Source organism: Herpailurus yagouaroundi, unplaced genomic scaffold (genome assembly GCF_014898765.1).
Source record: "Herpailurus yagouaroundi ecotype Mexico unplaced genomic scaffold, PumYag 28, whole genome shotgun sequence".
Taxonomy (NCBI): Eukaryota; Metazoa; Chordata; class Mammalia; order Carnivora; family Felidae; genus Herpailurus; species Herpailurus yagouaroundi.
Genome location: NW_024412376.1, coordinates 104,718,759 through 104,729,335, shown reverse-complemented (window position 1 = coordinate 104,729,335; position 10,577 = coordinate 104,718,759).

Genomic DNA, 10,577 nt, shown 5'->3' with positions numbered 1-10,577 from the left:
CAGGAGTAGATTCCTTAATGCCCCATGTATATGTGTGTGTGTGTATATATATATATATATATATATATACACACACACACATATATATGTATTTATATACATATATATGTATTTATATACATATATATGTATTTATATACATATATATGTATTTATATACATATATATGTATTTATATACATATATATAGGATATACACACACACAATGGAGTATTACTTGGCAATCAAAAAGAATGAAATCTTGGAACTACGTGGATGGAACTAGAGGGTATTATGCTAAGCCAAATTAGATAAAGACAAATATATGACTTCACTCATGAGGATTTTAAGGTACAAAACAGATGAACATAAGGGAAGGGAAGCAAAAATAATATAAAAAACATGGAAGGGGACAGAACATAAGAGACTCTTAAGTATGGAGAACAAACAGAGGGTTGCTGGAGGGGTTGTGGGAGGGGGGGTGGACTAAATGGGCACGGGGCATTAAGGAATCTACTCCTGAAATCATTGTTGCACCGTGTGCTAACTTGGATGTAAATTATAAAAAATAAATTGTAGAAAAAAAATCTAAAAAAAAATATATAAACACCTTGATGAATTTTCCCAAAGTGAGTATGTACGTAGCACATAGATCAAGAAATAGATAATACCAGCACCCCAGAAACCCCTTCATTCCTTTCTTGGAAACTACTCCTATTCAAGGTGACCAATATGACTTCTAAGACCACATACTTGTTTTACCTATTTTTAAACTTTATGTAAATAGAATAATTATCATAAGTATTTTAGGGGGAGGTCTGGGTTCATTCAGTCATTATGTTTATGAAATTCTTATTATTGTGTGTAGTTGTAATTTTTCTCACATGCTAATTGCTGTAGAATATTCCACTGTATGAATGTATCAGTTTTCCATTCTACTATTGATAACATGGATTGTTTACAGTTTAAGGTATTACAAGTAATGCTGATATGAACATTCTTGTACATCTGGTGAAGTCTTAGGGTTACAAATAATGCTGCTTATTAACATTCTTGTCTGTTTCTTTTGGTGAACACATATATGCATTTCTGTTGAATAAGTACCTAAGAAGTGGATTTACTGGATCATAAGTGAGGTATATGCTCATTTATAGTTGATGATGCTCAACAGCTTTTCAACATAGTACCAATATACACTCCCAACATGTAGGAGTTCCACATCCTGCTCCATATCCTTGCCAATAATTGGTTTATGTTTTTCATTTTAACCATTTTGCTGACTGTGACATTCTTTAATAATATATGAAGAATTTTTAAATTCTGTTAGTAGAGGAAATGGAATTTAGAATATCACTTTCCATAGATTAAAGTTGTAACATGGTGATCTAGAGTTTTACATAATTTATAAAATAAATTTTTCTTAAAAATTAAAATGTGGAAGAAATCATTTTCTAATTCTAACAAGTTACTGGCTTCCTTGGGAGGGATTATTTTTCTTCGAATTATCCTATATAATGAACGGTTCTCTGTCAGACTCTAGAACCTGGTTTTGAACATTACCCCCTTCTTAAATCTGAATCTGAATATTCAATAAAATTAGGCATATAAAGGGGTGTTTGGGTGGCTTAGTTAAGCATCTGACTCTTGATTTCAGCTCAGGTCATGATCTCATGGTCATTAGATTGAGCCCTGTGATGGGCTCTGGGCTGAGCATAGAACCTTCTTGGGATTCTCTTTTTCCCTTTTCCTCTGCCTTTCCCCCACTTGCATGCGCGCGCTCTCTCTGTCTCTCAAAATAAATATACATTTTAAAAAATTAGGCCTATAAAGTTTTACAGGTATTGTTTCTGGTACATTATGCAATGCCAATTACTACTCAACCTAGAATGGGGACTGTAAATTCATGGCTTATGTTCTATCATCCCCCATCTCCAACCAGGCAAATTGTGACAGATGGTGTGAATCACAGAATTCATTCCCACTGATTTCTACATGGTCTCAGATTCCGCGTTCCCCCCCCCCCCCCAATATGGTGCTCTACAGAGTCACGCTGTTGATTAGAAGTTTGGTACAACAGGGGCGCCTGGGTGGCGCAGTCGGTTAAGCGTCCGACTTCAGCCAGGTCACGATCTCACGGTCCGTGAGTTCGAGCCCCGCGTCAGGCTCTGGGCTGATGGCTCAGAGCCTGGAGCCTGTTTCCGATTCTGTGTCTCCCTCTCTCTCTCTGCCCCTCCCCCGTTCATGCTCTGTCTCTCTCTGTCCCAAAAATAAATAAAAACGTTGAAAAAAAATTAAAAAAAAAAAAAAAAAAAAAGAAGTTTGGTACAACATTCAAACCCTTTTTTTCTTCTTGTGCCTCATGATACAAGGTAATTTGCTGACTCTTAATTTTTTCTCAAATATTGCTATGTTTGTCAGCTCTATTAGATTAACAGAAATGAGACTCATTCTTAGCTGTAATTTAAATCTATTACTTAATCATAGTGACTGAGGAGCTGGCTTACTTTTAGTATTACTTTTAGATTTTCTTTTTCCTTTCTATTTTAATATTTAATCCCCCCAAATTTTCCCATTTAGACTAGCAAAATTTCTGAGTGTGTTGCTACAGCTTCATAGGTCAAATTAAGTTCTGCCTAAGTCACTTGCCAGATGACGTGCAGGAGGGGAGAAACCAAGGAAAGTATGGCAGTTTCCTTAGAGAAGACACTGAAATCAGCTTGTGGGAGGCCTGTGGCAGCTTCAGTTTGTGGGGCACAGCACCAGAGATATAGATGCTCTGTAGAGAAGCTCCAGGAATCTGCAGAGATGTCAAAAGATCTTTTGCTGTTTGCTAAAGAGCACATACCTAGAATAAAATGCCACAAAATCAGACAAAAAGCTGCTTTTGGGAATCTGTAAATTGAACAATTCCCAGAGCTTACATGTGGGTGAGAGACATTTGAATTTTTGCCACCAGAGTGACAAGACCTCATTAAAAATCTTGGGCATTCAGTAGATACCCCAGAGTCATGCCTTACAATAGGGCTAAGGGCTGTGAGTAAAGGCTACTCTAGACCACTACTAGCAAAGCTTAAAAACAACTTCAGAAGGATCAAGTTGATTAGCAAGTAACTGCCTGTCAAAGTCAATACTTGAAATGAATAAAATAAAAAATCTAAAATCTCAAGAACATGGATTTATGATATCTGGTACCCCCCAAAAATTATGACATGGAAATAAGGAGGAACATGCAGAGAAGAAAATCAGTCAATAGAAACATAAATGACAGAGATGAATGAAGTAGCAGATAACATGGAACTTTAAAGTAACTACTATACATATGTTCAAGTATGTAATGGAAAAAAAATGAACATTATGAGGAGAGAAGTGAAAGATATTAAAAAGAAGCAAAGAGAACTTTAGAGCTACGAAATGCAGTGTCTGGGAAATTCACCTATGGATTATCAACTGATTAGGCACTGTAGAAGACATGAATTGTGAACTTGAAGATACCGAAATAGAAACTATTCAAATTGAGCAACAGAAAAAAAAAATTGTAATAGAACAGTTTCTCAGTGACTCGAGGAATATTCCAAGTGGTCTAATGTAGGTGTAATTGGAGTTCCTGAAAAGTGCAGGAGAGAGGAGCCAGAGAAAATATTTGAAGGAAAAATAGATTAATTTTTTCAAACAAGATGGAAAGAAGAATTCCTAAATCTAAGAAACTCGACCAATTCCATGCAGGATGATAGAAAGGAAAACTCTTCTAAGGCATTATCTTATTTGAATTGTTGAGAACCAGTGATAAAGTGGAGCTCTTGAAAGCAGTCAGAGAAAAAAAGAAATATTAAATATAGGGGTACCAAGATAAGAATTACTACTGATTTCTTGTCAGGAAATAAGCCAAAACAAGGAATAGAATGATAAGTTTAACATGATTTAAAAAAAAGATTCATCTAGGATTCTATGTCAAGTGAAAATATCCTTTAAAACTGAGAGTGACATAAAGACATTTTTGGGCAGACAAAAGCAAAGAGTTTATTTCCAGCAAACCTGAATTATGAGAAATGTTAAAAGAAGTTCTTCTAGAGGAAGAAAAATGGTACCAGATACAAACTTAATTTCATATAAATGAAGGAAGAAGGCCAGAAATGGTAAATATGTGGGAAAATATGGAAGATGTTTTGTCATTTTTATCATTAAAAAAATTACCTTTTAAAAACAAATGTAGTAACACTGTATGGTGGGGTTTATAACAGTTTGAAGTATCATATATGAAAATAGTAGTATGAAGGTTGGCAGGGTGTATATACATGTCTTACTTTAGTTGGGTACAATTTTCTCTGTTCATCTGGTGTTTTTTAGCAGATGAAATCATACATAAAATTTAAGTTACATTAAAAATTTTTTGTGCTGTGTTACAACAAATTTGCATTGTCAAAATAAGCATGATAGTAGAACTGACTGTACATTTCAGAGTATGACAAAAGTTTATACCCATATGACCATGATGAAAATAAAAACGCAGAACATTTTCATCACCTCAGAGTTTACTTAGTGCAATTTTTACTAATTTCTGCCTCAGCCTCAAGCAACAGTAATTTTGTGTTCTGTTGCTATAGTTTTGTGTTCTGTCACCGTATTTATGCTTGCTCTAGATTTTCATATAAATGGATCATATGATGTGATGCATATATTTTATGTTTGGCTTCTTTTGCTTAGAATAATACTGAAATTCATGTTGCTGTGTGTATCAAATACATTGTTCTTTTTTTATTGCTGAAATGTATTCTCTCATTTAGATATGCCAAATGTATTCAAAAGATGGGTATTTGTATTGTTCCCCATTTGGGGCTATTCTGAATAAAACTTCTATGAATATTCATGTATAAGCTTATTCTGTGGACATTTGCTTTCATTTCCCTTGGATAAATAATGGAACTGCTAGGTCATATGGTAAGTGACAACTTTCTCAAGAAACAACCAAATAGGTCTACAAAGTGGTCATACCATTTACACTCCCATCAACAATGTTTGAAAGTTAAAATTACTTCATATCCTCAGTTGGATTCTTCATCTGTTTAATTTTAGCTATTCTAGTGGGTGTGTAGTGGTATCTCATTGTGATTTTAATTTGCATTTCTCTGGTGACTAATGATGTTGAGCTTCTTTTCATGTGCTAATTAGACGTTCTCATATCTTCTTTTGTAATTAGAACAAGGTGTCTGTTCAAATGTTTTGCTCTTTAAAAATTGTGTTGTCTTCTCATTGAGTTAGAAGAATAATTTATATAATCTGGTTTCAAGTTCTTTGTCAGATATATATGTTGCAAATATTTTCTTCCAGTTGTGGACTGGCTTTTCATTTTGTTAGTTAGCTTTTTCAAAGAATGGAATTTTACAATTTTCATATCTATTTTATTAATATCCTTGTATGCTTAATGCTTTCTGTGTCTTAAGATATCTTTTCCCTTCCCAAAGTTGCAAAAATTTTCTTCTATATTTTGGTCTGTTACATTTCTCCTATTAGGTTTATAAGTTTTAGCCTTCACTTTTAGGTTTGTGATTTATTTCAAATAATTTTTTTTTTGCATGGTATAATGATTGAGGTGCATTTTTCCATTTAGCTATCCAATTATTCTAGCACCATTTGTTGAAAAGACCATCTATTCTCCTTTCTTTGGCACCTTGGTCAAAATTAATTAATCATATATGCATAGACATATTTTTGAACTCTCCATTTTGTTCCACTGATCTATTTACCTGTCCATATACTAATACCACACTATTTTGATAACTGTAATTTATGGTAAGTCTTAAAACCAGATAAAATAAGCACTCTAACTTTATTTAAAAAATTGTTCTGGTTATTTTTAAGTTCATATTCCTATATAAATTTTAGATTCAGCCAAGTTTCTAAGTGTCTCAATTTTGGGTCATCTGGGTGGCTCAGTCTGTTGAGTGACTAACTCTTTGGCTCATATCATGATCTCATGGTTCATGAGTTCAAGCCCCACGCTGACCTCAGTGCTGATGGCGCAGAGCCTGCCTGGGATTCTCCCTCCTCTCTCTTTCTGCCCCTACCCCAATTGCGCTGTCTCTGTCTCTCTCAAAATAAATAAATAAACATTAAAAAAAATTTCTCAATTTCTACAAAATGGGCTGTTGTATTTTGATTGGGATTTCATTGAATTAGCATTTTAATTTAGAGAGAACTAGTACATTAACAATATTGTCTTCTAATCCATGATTGGTATCTCTGTTTATTTAAATTTTTTTTAATGGCAAGAGGAAGGTTGAGGAAGTTCTATTTCTAGTTTGCTGAGAACGTTTTGGAATTGTTATTGTTCATATTAAGTGTTAAATTTTATCAAGTGCTTTCCACACCTATTAGGAAAACCATATGGATTTTCTTTTTTAGTTCACATGGTGATTTACATTGGTTGTTTTTCAAATGTTAGACCAACCTTCTGTCCTGAGAGAAATCCCTCTTGGTCATGCTGCGTTATCTTTTTTATATGTTGCTAATTTAGATTTGATATTTTATTAGAAACTTATCCAACTAGGTTCAGGAGAGATATTGATCTTTAATTATTTACTTATTTTTTTATTTTTTGGAAATAGCTTTACTTTAGGTATCAGGTTAATGCTGGTTTCAAAATGAGTTGGGTGGGAAGTACTCATATTTTCTGAAATTTTGGTGAGATAACTATTATGTCTTCCTCAAATATTGGATAAATGTTACTAGTGAATCCATCTGGAACTAGGGTATTTTTAATGGGAACATTTTAAATGACTAATTTCCTTTATTCAAATGATATAGAGCTATTCAATTTTTTTAAATATGTTTTTTTGGTGTCAGCTTTACTTTTTGTTTATTTCTTCTAAATTATCAAATCCATTGCAGTAAGTGTATTTAGAATATTTCTTTATTATCCTTTTAACATTGATAGTATCTGTGATGATGCCCCTCTGCCCCTCTTTTCTATACTGGTACTTTGTGTCTTCTTTTTTTTTTTCTTGATTCTTCTAAGCTAGAAGTTTGTTATTTTATTGATCCTTTTTAAAAAGCACCGTGAGATTGATTTTTCCCTGTTGTTTATGCAATTCATTTTTAATCGGAAATTTGATAGCATTTTTATTAAGATATATGACATACCATACAATTCACCCATTTAAAGTGTACACTCAGGTTTTTTTTGTATATTCAGAGTTGTGCAATCATTACCATCATCACCATCAATTTGAGAAAACAATATAACTCCCCAAAAGAAATTTCCTATCCAGTCACACTTCGTTTTCCTAACATAATTTCCCCAGTCTTAGGTAACCACTAAACTTTCTATTTCTAGAAATTTGCCTATTCTGGACATTTCATATAAATGGAATCATATAGTATGTGGTCTTTTGTGACTGGCTTTTTCACTTAGCATAATGTTTTATTTATTTATTTTTGAGAGAGAGAGAGAGAGAGAGGTGGGGGGGGGGGGCCACGGAGAGAGAGAAAATCCCAAGCAGGCTCTATGCTATCAGCACAGAATCTGTTGAGGGACTTGATCCCACAGACTACAAGATCATGACCTGAGCTGAAGTCAAGAGTTGGACACTTAACAGACTGAGTTGCCCGGGCACACCTAGCATAATGTTTTTAAGGTTTATCTGTGCTATACTGTGTATCAGTACTTCATTTATTTTTATTGTTGCGTAATATTCCCTTGCATGGCTACCATCAGTTTCTTTTTATCCATTCATTAGTTAATGGACATTAGGATTGTTTCCATTGTTTGGCTATTATGAACAATAGTACTACTAACATTTGTATACAAGTTTTTATATGGGCATATGTTTTAATTTCTCCTGGATATTAACCTAGCAGTGGAATTGCTGGATCAAATGGTTATTCTGTATTTAGTCTTTGGAGGATATACCAGGCTGTTTTCCAAAGTGGCTACATCATATTATAATCCTACTGGCAGTGTGTGAGCATTCTAAGTTCTCTACATCCTCACCAACACTTCTTATTGTGTATTTTTTTTTTTTTAAATAATAGCCATCCTAGTAGGTGTGAATTGGTGTCTCATTATGGTTTTGATATGTATTTTTCAGATAAAGATGTGCTTATTAGACATTTGTATTTCTTCTTTGGATACATATATTCTAAATCTTTGCTCATTTTTAAACTGGATTATTTGTTATTTTATTGGTTTGTAAGAGGTCTTTATGTATTCCAGGTAGAAGTTTCTTATCAGATAAATGTTTTCCAGATTTCTCTCCCATTCTCTGAGTTGGCTTTTCACTTTCTTGATGGTGTCCTTTGAAGTACAATTTTTTTTATTTTTGATGATGTCTGATTTGTTTATTTTTGTTATTGTTGTTTGTATTTTTGGTATCTTATCTAAGAACCCCCTTTCTCTCCCCAAGTTCATGAAAGTTAACACCTGTGTTTTCTTATAAATGCATTAATAGTTATAGCTCTTACATTTAGGTCTTTGATCCACTTTTAGTTGAATATTTATATGGTGTGAGGTAGTGGGTTCAACTTCATTCCTTTGTGTATGGATATTTGTTTTTCCACCACCATTTATTGCAAAGACTATTCTTTTCCCCTGCTATTGGTCTTGAAACGCTTGTTGCCAATCAAGTGACTATAAATGTGAAGGTTTATTTCTGGACTTATTTTGGGTCTTTTAAATTGCCATACACATTGTAGAATCAGTTTGTCAATTTTTGCAAAGAGCCAGCTGGAGTGTGTGTGTGTGTGTGTGTGTGTGTGTGTGTGTGTGTATGTGTGTGTGTGAGTGACATGGGGCAATTGAGATATAATTGGCATATAACATTATATTAGTTTTAGATGTACAGCATAATGATTTGATTGTGAAATGATTACCACAACAAGTTTAGTTAACATCCATAACCACACATAGTTCAATTTTTTTCTTGTGATGGGAACTCCTAGGATTTCTCTTAGGAACTTCCAAATATGTAATGTAATGTAATGTAATGTAATGTAATGTAATGTAATGTAATGTAATGTAATATAATGTAATCATGTTAACTGTAGTCACCATGCTATATGTTACATTCCCAAAACTTATTCATCTTCTAATTGGAAGTTTGTACTTTTTTAAAAAAAATTTTTAATGTTTATTTTTGAGAGAAAAAGACAGAGTATGAGCACGGGGAGGGGCAGAGGGAGGGAGACACAGAATCTGAAGCAGATCAGGCTCCGAGCTGTCAGCACAGAGCCCAATGCAGGGCTCAAACCCACAGACTGTGAGACCATGACCTTAGCCAAAGTCAGACACTCAACCGACTGAGCCACCCAGGTGCCCCAGGAAGTTTGTACTTTTGACCATCTTCACCCATTTCAGCCACCCCACTTAAGTAACCACTAATCTGTTCTTGTTATGCTTTTCTTTATGGTCGGTAGTAATGTCTACTCTCTCAATCCTGCTTTTGCTGATTTGATTCTTCTCTTTGCTTGAATAATGTAGTTTAAAGTTTGTCAATTTTATTGATTTTTTTCAAAGAACCAAGTCTTGATTTTATTAGTTGTCTTATTGTTTTTTATTCTCTAGTGATTTATTATCACTTTAATCTGTTATGTCCTTCCTTCTGTTTTTTTTAGATTTAATTTACTCCTCTTTTTCTAGTATCTTAAAGCAGAAGCTTGGGTTATTGACTTGATATCTTTTTTTCTTTTTAAAAAAATTTTTTTTTTCAACGTTTATTTATTTTTGGGACAGAGAGAGACAGAGCATGAACGGGGGAGGGGCAGAGAGAGAGGGAGAGACAGAATCGGAAACAGGCTCCAGGCTCTGAGCCATCAGCCCAGAGCCCGACGCGAGGCTCGAACTCACGGACCGCGAGATCGTGACCTGGCTGAAGTCGGACGCTTAACCGACTGCGCCACCCAGGCGCCCCTCTTTTTTTCTTTTTTAATATAGGCACCTAAAACTATAAATTTTCCTTCAATTATTTATTTTTTTAAACAATGTTTATTTGTTTGTTTATTTATTTTGAGAGAGTGAGAGAGAGAGAGGGAGAGAGGGAATCCCAAGCAGGCTTCATGCTGTCAGTCTAGAGCTCAACGCAGGGCTGTATCTCACAAACTATGAGATTATGACCTGAGCTGAGATCATGATCTCAGCTGAAATCAAGAGTCAGTTGCTTAACCAACTGGGCCACCTGGACATCCCTATAAATTTTCCTTTAAGTGCTGCTCAAACTGCATCCCATAAGTTTTGGTTTGTTGTACTTTTATTTTCATTCATCTCAAAGTATTTCCCAATTTCCCTTGTCATTTCTTCTTTGACTCTTTGGTTATTTAGGATGTTCTATGTGTGCTTGAGAAGATTGTGTATTCTGTTGTTGTTGTAGAGTGTTCTATAAGTTTCCCTTAGTTCTAGCTGATTTAAAATTGTTCAAGTGTGCTACGTACCTACCTATTTATTTATTTATCGTTGTTATTTTTTAATGTTTATTTACTTTTGAGAGAGAGACAGAGTGCGAATGGGGGAGGGGCAGAGAGAGAAGGACATGCAGAATTGTAAGCAGACTCCAGGCTCTGAACTGTCAGCACAGAGCCCAACGTGGGGCTTGAACTCACAAACCACAAG